This window comes from Eriocheir sinensis, unplaced genomic scaffold (genome assembly GCF_024679095.1).
Source record: "Eriocheir sinensis breed Jianghai 21 unplaced genomic scaffold, ASM2467909v1 Scaffold537, whole genome shotgun sequence".
NCBI lineage: Eukaryota > Metazoa > Arthropoda > Malacostraca > Decapoda > Varunidae > Eriocheir > Eriocheir sinensis.
Genome location: NW_026111873.1, coordinates 174,742 through 185,000, shown reverse-complemented (window position 1 = coordinate 185,000; position 10,259 = coordinate 174,742).

Below are 10,259 nucleotides of genomic sequence, written 5' to 3'. Positions count from 1 at the left end.
ACAGGCCCCATAAATTGTCTGTCGGTTTTCATAATAAACGGATAGTAAACTAACAATGATTATAATAATGATGAAACATGTCAATCACTATTGATTAATTGAGAGAATTCATAACTATGGCTATTAATTAGTGTCTGTACTCAAAGGTAAATTGAGTATGATGAATGTTCAGTGTGTGGGATATAATAGTTGGATATTTGTGATACTATAATGAAAATATTAGACATGAACACTGAACTAATGGGTATATGTGCTATTATTCGTGAAAGCAATTAAAACACTCACTACGATGTTTGAGAATAAGTGCATCGAGGACTATTATTGAGGCTAACGTTGTAAATGTTGACGGCCCTCGTAGAGCGCTGCATCAGCTGCGGAGCAGGGACTGAAATCTCATCAACGGTAAACGGTAAATGTTAAACTATAATTTGGTGTAAGTCTGGATAAAAATATTGTACCAATCAAGAGCCTTGACTACAATTAGTTTGCTTCTAGCAATGCATACCAAATCGTTCTCACAACTCCTGTGGGAGGGTGCTGTAGGCAAATGGACCATAGCTCCTTATTTAATCTTATAAATTTTATTACAAGTTGACTTCATATGATGCACTATCAAGCTTTCACTAGTACTTGTTTTTGTGTGTGTAATTATATACTGAGAGCTGGCGCATCTGCAGAGTGCTGGCTTCCTGGTATCCCCTCCTCACCATGGGGACTGTGGGGACGGGTTCTTTATCGTGATGATTTGACAAGCATCTGTTTTGCACAAAATGCGGTAAAAATGAAGTAGGAGTAGGCGTATTATTTTCAAGACACAGATGTTTTCATGGGCAATATATGACTACTTTTTTTGTGTGGAGATAGCTTTAGCTTTTTTATGCGCAAACCAGTAATAAAAAAACTTTTATGGGGGTACATATATCAGGAATACTACAGTTCTCCATAGCACACTCCGCACGCTCTGCCGTTCACACCCATTGGTAAAGATTCGTTTTAACACCGTCGTGCCAGTATTTCATTAACTACCTTATGAAACATCACTAGCTCTTCATATATCTTTTCTACAAACGTTCAACAATCATGGAAACGCCATTTATTGTTGAAAATAGGGGATAATATTCACGAAAGAGTAGCCTCATTTGGCGGCGGCCGCGGCGACGGTGTCGCCCCTGCAAAATAGCTTGCAGAGGGTTTAAGGTCGGGGAGCATATTCAAACTACTCCAACCGAACTTTGCGACCTGCTAAAGAGGGGTCTTCGTCCCCCTCGACCCCCCTTCTAACCAGGGGGGCTGCCCCACCCCCACCCCCACCCTTTGAACATATTTTCTAGATCATTTCCAATGCTCAATAGATTAATTTGAATATACTGAGGTATAAACAAAATAGGATATAATTGTATGTCCCTTGTGCTTCACAGACCACGCCTACTCCTACATATTACCCAAAAATGCGGCCTGTCTCCATATCATGGTCCTTATTGAACCTATTCATCAATGAAGGAATAGTGCCGAGGGTAATGACCATATATGTTAGCAATTACGCCGAATTGTTTCAGACAATGGATAATAATTTGTCCGTCTCTCCCTTCCAACCCCGTCCCTCCCCTGCATCGCCAAACCACAAAACCCTTATTCTGCGAAACAGAATACTCTCCACACGTTTATTCATCTAAACTGCCTTCGTTATCAGATAATTTGAGCTCGCCACAGGTAAAGCTGCCTAAGGCTGGGCCAGACGGGAAAGTCAATCCCTCTTCGTCCACCACTACACCACTTTTAGCCCTTTCTCATGATTTTCTGGCAATATCTATGAATAAATATAAAATAACAAATTAGTACTTATTTATTTGGATTTCCAGACATGCAGCAATTCTGAACAGTTTCGCTAAATGGAACACGCCAGATCACGGCCCAGAAACGGGTCACGCTAAATGGAAGACGCTATAATATGTTTTGGCATTGATGACCACACTCGACGAGGATCTCTCTCTCTCTCTCTCTCTCTCTCTCTCTCTCTCTCTCGTGACCGGGTGATTGCACCATAGCTACGTCACTGCTAGCCTCGCACCGGGTCCTCTATAAAACATGGCAAAGTTTACCCTTCAGCCACTTATGTCTTACGTTTTTAATTACCTATATCATGTTATGAAACATATTGTATCACTTATGGAATAGTCTGAAACATGATGTGCCAGATTATCATCCTTCCCTGACGCTTTGCTAGAAGGTTATTCCTGAAAATTTGTATCACACGGTCTCGAAAGAAAGAGTAAAGCCCCGTTCACACTGTGCCGACTCTGGGCCACGTCAACCCAGCGACTTTTACTAAGTAAAGCTACGGCTACACTAGTCACTGTTACCCCTGGGCTGGACGATTTTGCCTTGCAAAGTTTTCTTGGGATAGTCCTTGTGTTGTTATGTTCCACAAGTCACAAGACCTCACGATCCCTGACTTTCTCCAAGAGGCTATATATGGCCTCTTGTGGCCATAACATTGATTTTTCTAGAGATACCATGGTAACTTAGTTGGCTCGACGAAGGCTTGTTTGTTTACATCTGGTTTCCAAGTCAAGCGAGTGTGGAAGTGGTGTGTTTTATTAATTTGTGTCCCGTTAGTGATCATTAATTATATAGGAAAACTAATAATTTCATATAATAATATAATATTTATATAATTTATTATATAGGATAATTTGGTTTTAGTTGTATGCTTAAATACTACAGTATCTCAATACCCTCTGCTGCGCCCAGCAATACCGCCCAGAGAACAACGATCCAGCGCATCCACCAAATTTGCCCTGGGCTGGAGGATTTTGGCTGGGCTGGGTGTCCAACCCTGCCAAAATAGCCCAACGCATGGGGTAGCAGTGACTATAGTCCGGTAAATCTTAGTGGCGGCTCTGACGTAGACAGCCCGCTAGACCCTGGTGCTGTCTCCAAGTGACCTCGCGTACCGTGCCTCTCACACCCTTCTCTCTCTCTCCCCGTGTCTCTCTCTTTCTCTCTAACTCTAGTATAAAAAACAAATATGGTTTTTATGATTGATTCTCTATCTGTGAGTGAATACAAAGAAATTTGTACAACACTTGGCAGCGTTGCCACCGCGGTGTTGTCAGCTCAAGTCTGAGTCATGCTCCTCTCAACCCAACACACCGCAGTTGCTGTGCTTGTTTTAATTATCGCATTTCTGCCATTTTTTAGTGTGTGTCTGCCATCTGCCATACAATGTCAGCTATATGGCATAATTATGATAAAATATGGAGACTACCTATATATGGAATGCCAGGACCGTCAAACAAATTCTGATGCGAGTCATATGCAGGTGAATGGTGAGGTTCCACTCGGGATGGCCAGGGAGTGGGGTAGGAGTGGTCGCTAAGAACAGTAAAATATTACACTTTGACCTTATTTCCACACCACCCAAGGGGCAAGGAGTCTTGGTGCGATTTTTTTTAAAGAGGTTTTTTATTATTATTATTATTATTATTATTATTATTATTATTATTATTATTATGCATTGTCGTGCACCTTACTCCCCGAATGAGAGTACACCCCCACTTTTCTCTCTCTCGCACACACACACACACACACACACACACAGAGAGAGAGAGAGAGAGAGAGAGAGAGAGAGAGAGAGAGAGAGAGAGAGAAGGATGTGAGAGGCACGGTGTGCGAGGTCAGTTGGAGTCGTGGCAACAGGGTCTAGCGGGCTGTCTACGTCAGAGCCGCCACTTAAGATTTGCCGGACTATAGTGTAACCACGGCTTAAGCAGTGAAACTTGTGGTATTTGGCGTGAGGTGAGACGCGTTCCCACGCTCGCCGCAACAGTTAGTGGGGGTGGGGGAAGGCCCGTACATGAGTGGTGATGACACGCATTAGTCTCTTTCCATCGTGGACAGATTTTAGGATCGTAGGTGTATGATCCTAACAACTGTCCACAAAGGAAACACAAAGAAAACACAAAGGAAGAACAAACAACAGCAGACCTGCTTTTTTTTTTTTTTTTTTTATCAAGGGTATAGTACGAAGAGGAAGTGGGTTAGTGGTGAGGTACAGGTGGGGAATAGGAAAGACAGTAGGAGTGTACAGTTGTATGGTGTAGGTTCGTTAGTTGTTCTGGTGTAGTTATTGTTTATCGGGCACCTTATTTGTATACCTCCGGCGGGCTGGGTGTGTATGTGTTTAATTTGTTTGTGTGTAGAGAGCTAAGCTATAATGTTACTTTCGTGAAGTGGTGTGTGGGCGGTTGTTCTCGTAGTGACTTCAAGCTGTGCGGAAACCAGGGATGGACCAAGTTCGTGCTGCCGTCAAGCTCTTTGACGTGGGTGTAGTTCACGTCGTCTTGCTGGTCTAGTTTCTCCCATATCTTTCCGGCCGCCTCCCGTAGCCTTGTGCTGACTAGTTGTACTCCGAGTCTGCGGTGTTGTGCTGCTGTGTTTTCCGTGTACGGGTATTTCTGTCCGGTGGCAAATCTCAGCGCTTTGTTCTGCAGCCTCTGAAGCTGTAACATCCTGGTGTGGGAAGCCATGTGTGTCGGGGTGGGGTGAGCAGTCTAGTATAGGAAGTACCTTCGTCTTTACTAGATATAGTTTGAGCCGTTCTGTGAAGTGCCAGAATCTGTTTAGTGATGTGAGGGCTGTTTTAACTTTCATGGTTTTGTCGTTGACATGTTTAACGATCAGGCCGGTGGATGTCACTGTGTGGCCTAATATCTGGCATTGTTTTTGGTGGGAGATGGTGTTGCCCTGTATTTGTATGTCATTTAATTTTTTCCTGCCGAGTGCGACCACAGCGAACTTGTCTATGTTTGTTTTGATCTTCCATTTTTTTTTCAAATGTGTTGAGTCTGTTCGCCTCCCGCACGACCAGGGCGTCATGGTGGTCTAGGGTACCGTTGGAGGTCACTATTTGTGTCGCGTCGTCAGCATAATATATATCCATACAGCTTCTGTTATCAGACCGGGGCATGTCAGAGGTGCTGGTCCTTACGAGGCTGTTTGTGACAAGCTACACTAACTATCTAATCAAAGGTGGAAGATGAAAGGACAGCAAAGGCGAAGGCTCCTTCCCGTCCCCCATCCTTCCAGCCAAAGCTGGCAGGAAAGGAAAAAGAACCATGCAGCATGGAAAAACTGCATGGAAATTATGTAGGAAAGAGGAAAGACCTACCATTACTGCTACCACTCACCGGGCGATAATAACGGACAAGGGCACCAGTATTCGAAAGAACTTAACGTTATTGCGACAATGAGTAATATCTTAGTTGCTGGTTGGATTCAAAATACTTGTCTAATCTGTTCTTGAAGGCCGTAACTGTTGTACTATCAGCGACATCACAAGGAAGAGAGTTCCAAACATTAACAACTCGATTGAAGAAGAAGTGTTTAGCTTCGTGCGACGATAATCTTTTACCACTTATCTTCACATTGTGATTTTTTCTTGTTCTATTTGATCGATCAATTGTAAAGTAATCTTCCGCATTAATATCACTGAATCCTTTAAACATTTTAAACACTTCTATCAGATCGCCTCGCATTCTTCGTTTTGATAGGCTGAATAAATTTGCTTCTTTAAGCCTTTGTTCATATGAGAAATTTCTCAACCTAGGAATCATCTTTGTTACTCTTCGTTGGACCCGTTCCAACTTTTCTATGTCTTTTCTGTAATAGGGAGACCAAAACTGTACACATTACTCTAGACGGGGTCGAACCAATGAATTATACAGTTTTAATAATACTTTTTCCGATTTATTATTGAAGACTCGTCCGATGAAGCGAACCAATTTGTTTTCAGTTTTAACTACCTCTGAACAATGCTGACCGGGCTTTAAATCGCTTGATATAGTGATTCCAAGATCCTTTTACTTACTGCAGAAAGTTGTTGGCCATTCATTATGTACCGAACGCGATTGTTATTTTTTCCGATGTGCAACACTTTACATTTGTCAATGTTAAATTTCATTTGCCATTGATTGTCCCAACGTGCAAGTCGATCTAGATCTGATTGTAAAGCTTCTTCGTCGAGTGTCGCAGTTACTTTACTTGGAATTTTTGGGTCATCAGCAAATTTTGATACTTTGCAAGTGAGCCCATCATCTATATCATTAACATAAATTAAGAAGAGCATGGGGCCAAGCACTGAGCATTGAGGTACGCCGCTTCTGACATCGGGCCAGTTAGATGTAACACCATTTAGAACTACTCTCTTTCCGCTCAGAGAGCCAGTCCACAAGGCAATTAGGAATGTTACCCAATATACCGTGCGGCAATAGTTTGCTGAGCAATCGTTGGTGGGGGACCTTATCAAATGCCTTTTGAAAATTCAGATATATGATATCTACTGATCTGCTTTCATCGAACACCTCAAAAATATAATGAAAAAAATCAAGTAAGTTAGTTAAACACGAACGTTTACTACGGAAGCCATAATGCGAATTATTTATTATATTATTTTCTTCGAAGAATTTCACCATATTGTCGCGAATGATAGTCTCCATTAACTTACAAACAATCGACGTCAGGCTACTTGGTAGATAGTTTCCTGGATGAGACTTGTCCCCCTTTTTGAAAATTGGTGTGACATTTGCAAGTTTCCAATCCGACGGAATTTTTCCAGCTGTTAAAGATTTATTGAATATGATGGAGAGCGGTTTACAAATTTGTTGTTTGATTTCTTTTAAGACCCTAGGGGTAATTTTGTCTGGACCAAGAGCTTTGCATACTTTAATCTTTTCAGTTGTGCGTAAAATGTCACTTTCTACGATGAGCACGCCACTTAACATCTTTTCAGTCCTTCTAACCTCCGGCGGTTGAGGTGATAAACAATCTTCGTCGGTAAATACGGATGCGAAAAAGTTATTTAGGATTGTAGCCATTTCATTTTCATCGTTCGTGTGGTTACCATTATCATTAACAAGCGGTCCGATACCAGAAGTGAGTGATTTTTTATTATTTACATAGTTAAAAAATTCTTTAGGATTAGATTTACTCGTTTTCGCTATATATTCTTCAAGATTTTTCTTGCTTCGTTTTATTAATTTCTTGGTTTCGCGGCGAATTCTCTCCAACTCTAGTTTGTCAGGCACACTCTAGAGTTGATATGTATCTACTGTATACGCGTTTTTTAGGAGATAGGCTATTTTGAATTTCGTTATTCCACCGTTTGGGTTTCAATATAAATAAAGAATTCATCAAAGAAACAAGATCGTGACACAAAGCAAAATAGGACAGGCCGGTCCAGAGAAATGCCTTTGCCCTTGTATTTGGGAGTCAAGATCCACACACAGATTATAAATAAGATTCTCATTGAGCATCTTCACACCCTGGGGCTGAGCATAAGCTACAAGCGCATGCTCCAGATAGAGAAAAAATTGGCCTATTCTGTGACAGAAAATATCAAGCTGATGGGATAGTCTGTCCTATGAATCTATGAATACAGTGGGAACCATTGACAACCTCGACCATGATCCATCAACCCAGACAGCCAAAGGATCCTTTCACGATACAGGAATCAGCATCTTCCAGGCAGTAACAGAAGCGGACCAAGGAAAATCGGAGTCAGAATCCCGGGGTAAAATCAACTTCATCGAAGTTGTAGGCCCAATACAGTTGCCAGAACACTATTCCATTGTTCCTGCCATACCATGCTCTGTGAAAGATTTGAAGGTTCCGAAGAAACAGGCTGTACCGGACAATCCGATACCAGCTGCTATTGACGTATTATTTGATGAGAAAGCATGGCTTGAAAATACATTACAGCTCTTGGTAAATGACCAAGATTAAGATGACAATACATGTCTGACATGGGCCGCATATCACTCTGCCCAGAAGCGAAGTAATACAAAAGCACTCCACTGTATTGGTGCCCTACTTCCACTTTTTCAAGAGAGGCCTGCATCCATCTCAATGGTCACATACCTTGATGTCACCAAGAAGATCACTGAATACTTGAACCCAGAAAATGAACCTGTAATTGCATGTGATCAACCGCTTTTTGCTCTTGCCAAGTATGTTCAGTGGGCATGGCCACATTCTTATGGTGAAAATCAACCCGTTCCCATGTTAGGTGGACTGCATACCGAAATGAATTTCTGTAAAATGGTGGGCGATCTCTTGGATGATTCTGGATGAACTACTTTGTTGACTGACAGTGGGATCGCAACCCCTGGGCGAGCAGATTCTTACATCCATGCAAGTCATTTGAAGCGTACACGTCGTGCTCACCAAGTTACTGCTCTTGCGCTTGCCCAGCTGAAATCAGAAGCGTATGATCAGTTGAAAGAAGATGGTAAAGATATGGGTACATGGAAAACAAGGATGGAAAAGAGTAGCCCCACCTTCCACTTCTGGCAAATGATTCAGGAACTGAAATTATTAGGGTTGGCTTTTGTTCGCTCCCATAGAGAGAGAAACAATGAACACTATGTACAATGCCTGCAAGAAATGGCTCCATGGTGGTTTGCATTAGATCATCCAAACCACTCAAGATGGGTAGCTGTGCACATCAGAGATATGGAGAGTCTGTCGAACAACCTGAAGGAAGGGCTACAGCAAGGATGGACTTTTTCCAAAACTTCTAGACAATTCTCTGATGCCACCGCAGCAAGCCCATGAGCAATGTCATACATGATGTATCACTTGCTAAAATGTTTGCATCGTAGAATATGGCTGCTATATTTGTAAAATTTTCAACTGTAAATGTGACTCCTAATCAACAAATGAAACAATTCTAAAAATGTTCGGTAGAGCCAAAGAAACAGGATGGTAGCTTTTTGGTAGTAATATAAGGTTTATTTGCAACATGAAACTATCCCAGCTATAGATATTCATATATTTTGCACTTTCCTGTGTGCCTCATATCTGAAAATTATGTAAATGTAATTTTATGGTACTAAATATTTCTATAAAACCATTTTTTGTCCATTATATGACACAATATTTAAAATATCATAAAAAAACTATTGCTCTAAGAAACATCTAAACATCCAATTCAGATTCCTTGACCTCAATAACATACTATTAGACATCAACATCAAATAAATAGCTCAGGTGGAATTCATAATATGGGAAATAGCAGAACCGGTCAGCTCCAGTGGTAGCAATTTTGACAAAATCCCAGATGGCCGCCACCGGAAGTTGATAGCTCTGGGCTCCCCTTCTAAAACTGATCACTGTGACCAAATAAAGTCACACGGGAAGTTTGGCGCTTTTGTCCACCGTGTAAATATTTTGACCCTAAGGCCCCTAGCTACTAAAGATTGGTGAAGCAGTGATATCACAACTAAACTCACTAGCTAATGGGTGACTTCAAACTTAAAGACTTCTTTTCAGGTATACTTGCCAAAACTAATTGAAATAAGCTTGGTGCGCCCGGGAGGTTACTTGAGGGCATTTGAATGACATCAAAATAAAGATGGCGGCATTACGAGCAGTAAGTAGCGGGCTTTTTTTTTTTTTACGCCCTTGCACTGTCTTTTGTAAAAAAAAAAAAAGAAAAATTTCTTGTTTAACATTTACATTTTTTTTCGAATCATAAACATCACTGATTGAACATGCTGTCCTTTCCATTGTGCTGCTGCCTTGTGGCGGTCTGTGCTTCTGAGGCTGTGCTGTTGCTGCTGGTGGTATCGGTGTCCCTATTATGGTCAACGCCTGCTACCCGCTAAGTGTTATTCTAGTATTTTATACTCATAACACTTTGCTTTGTCTAGCTAGTCGCTATCTCCAACACTACCACTACCTCTTCGCCCACATCAGTGTACACATACTTGCATATTTCATACTTTCATATTAGTCAAGCATCTCCGTGTTAATTGTTATTACCCGCGCGTGTGTTCTGGCTGTAGGAAAGTTTACTTGTCGACAAAAATAAGCCACGTCCACCTGCTGGTTGGAGACGACAAATCACTGGGGACCGTTAAAAGCCGCGTCACCCCCATTGACCCAGACAACAAGAGACGAGATGCCTTCTCGCCATCGAACCTGCCCTGATTGTCGCTTGCGTCAGGCTCCACAGTATTTCCGTGTCAAGAATGTAAAAACTGATAAATATAGATTCTGTGTCAAAGCAAGCCAGGACGAGAATAAAATATTAAAACGAGGGTATTATTGGTGGCCTCTCACAGCAGCTCGCTGAACTAAAAGACCTCATTGGTAACCCCGTGACCCTTCCCGCGCGCTCACCAGTTGACCTCCCTGCCGCCTCCGCCTCGCCCTCTCTGCCGCCCCCCCCATATGATTGACGGTATCCACAGTGGTAT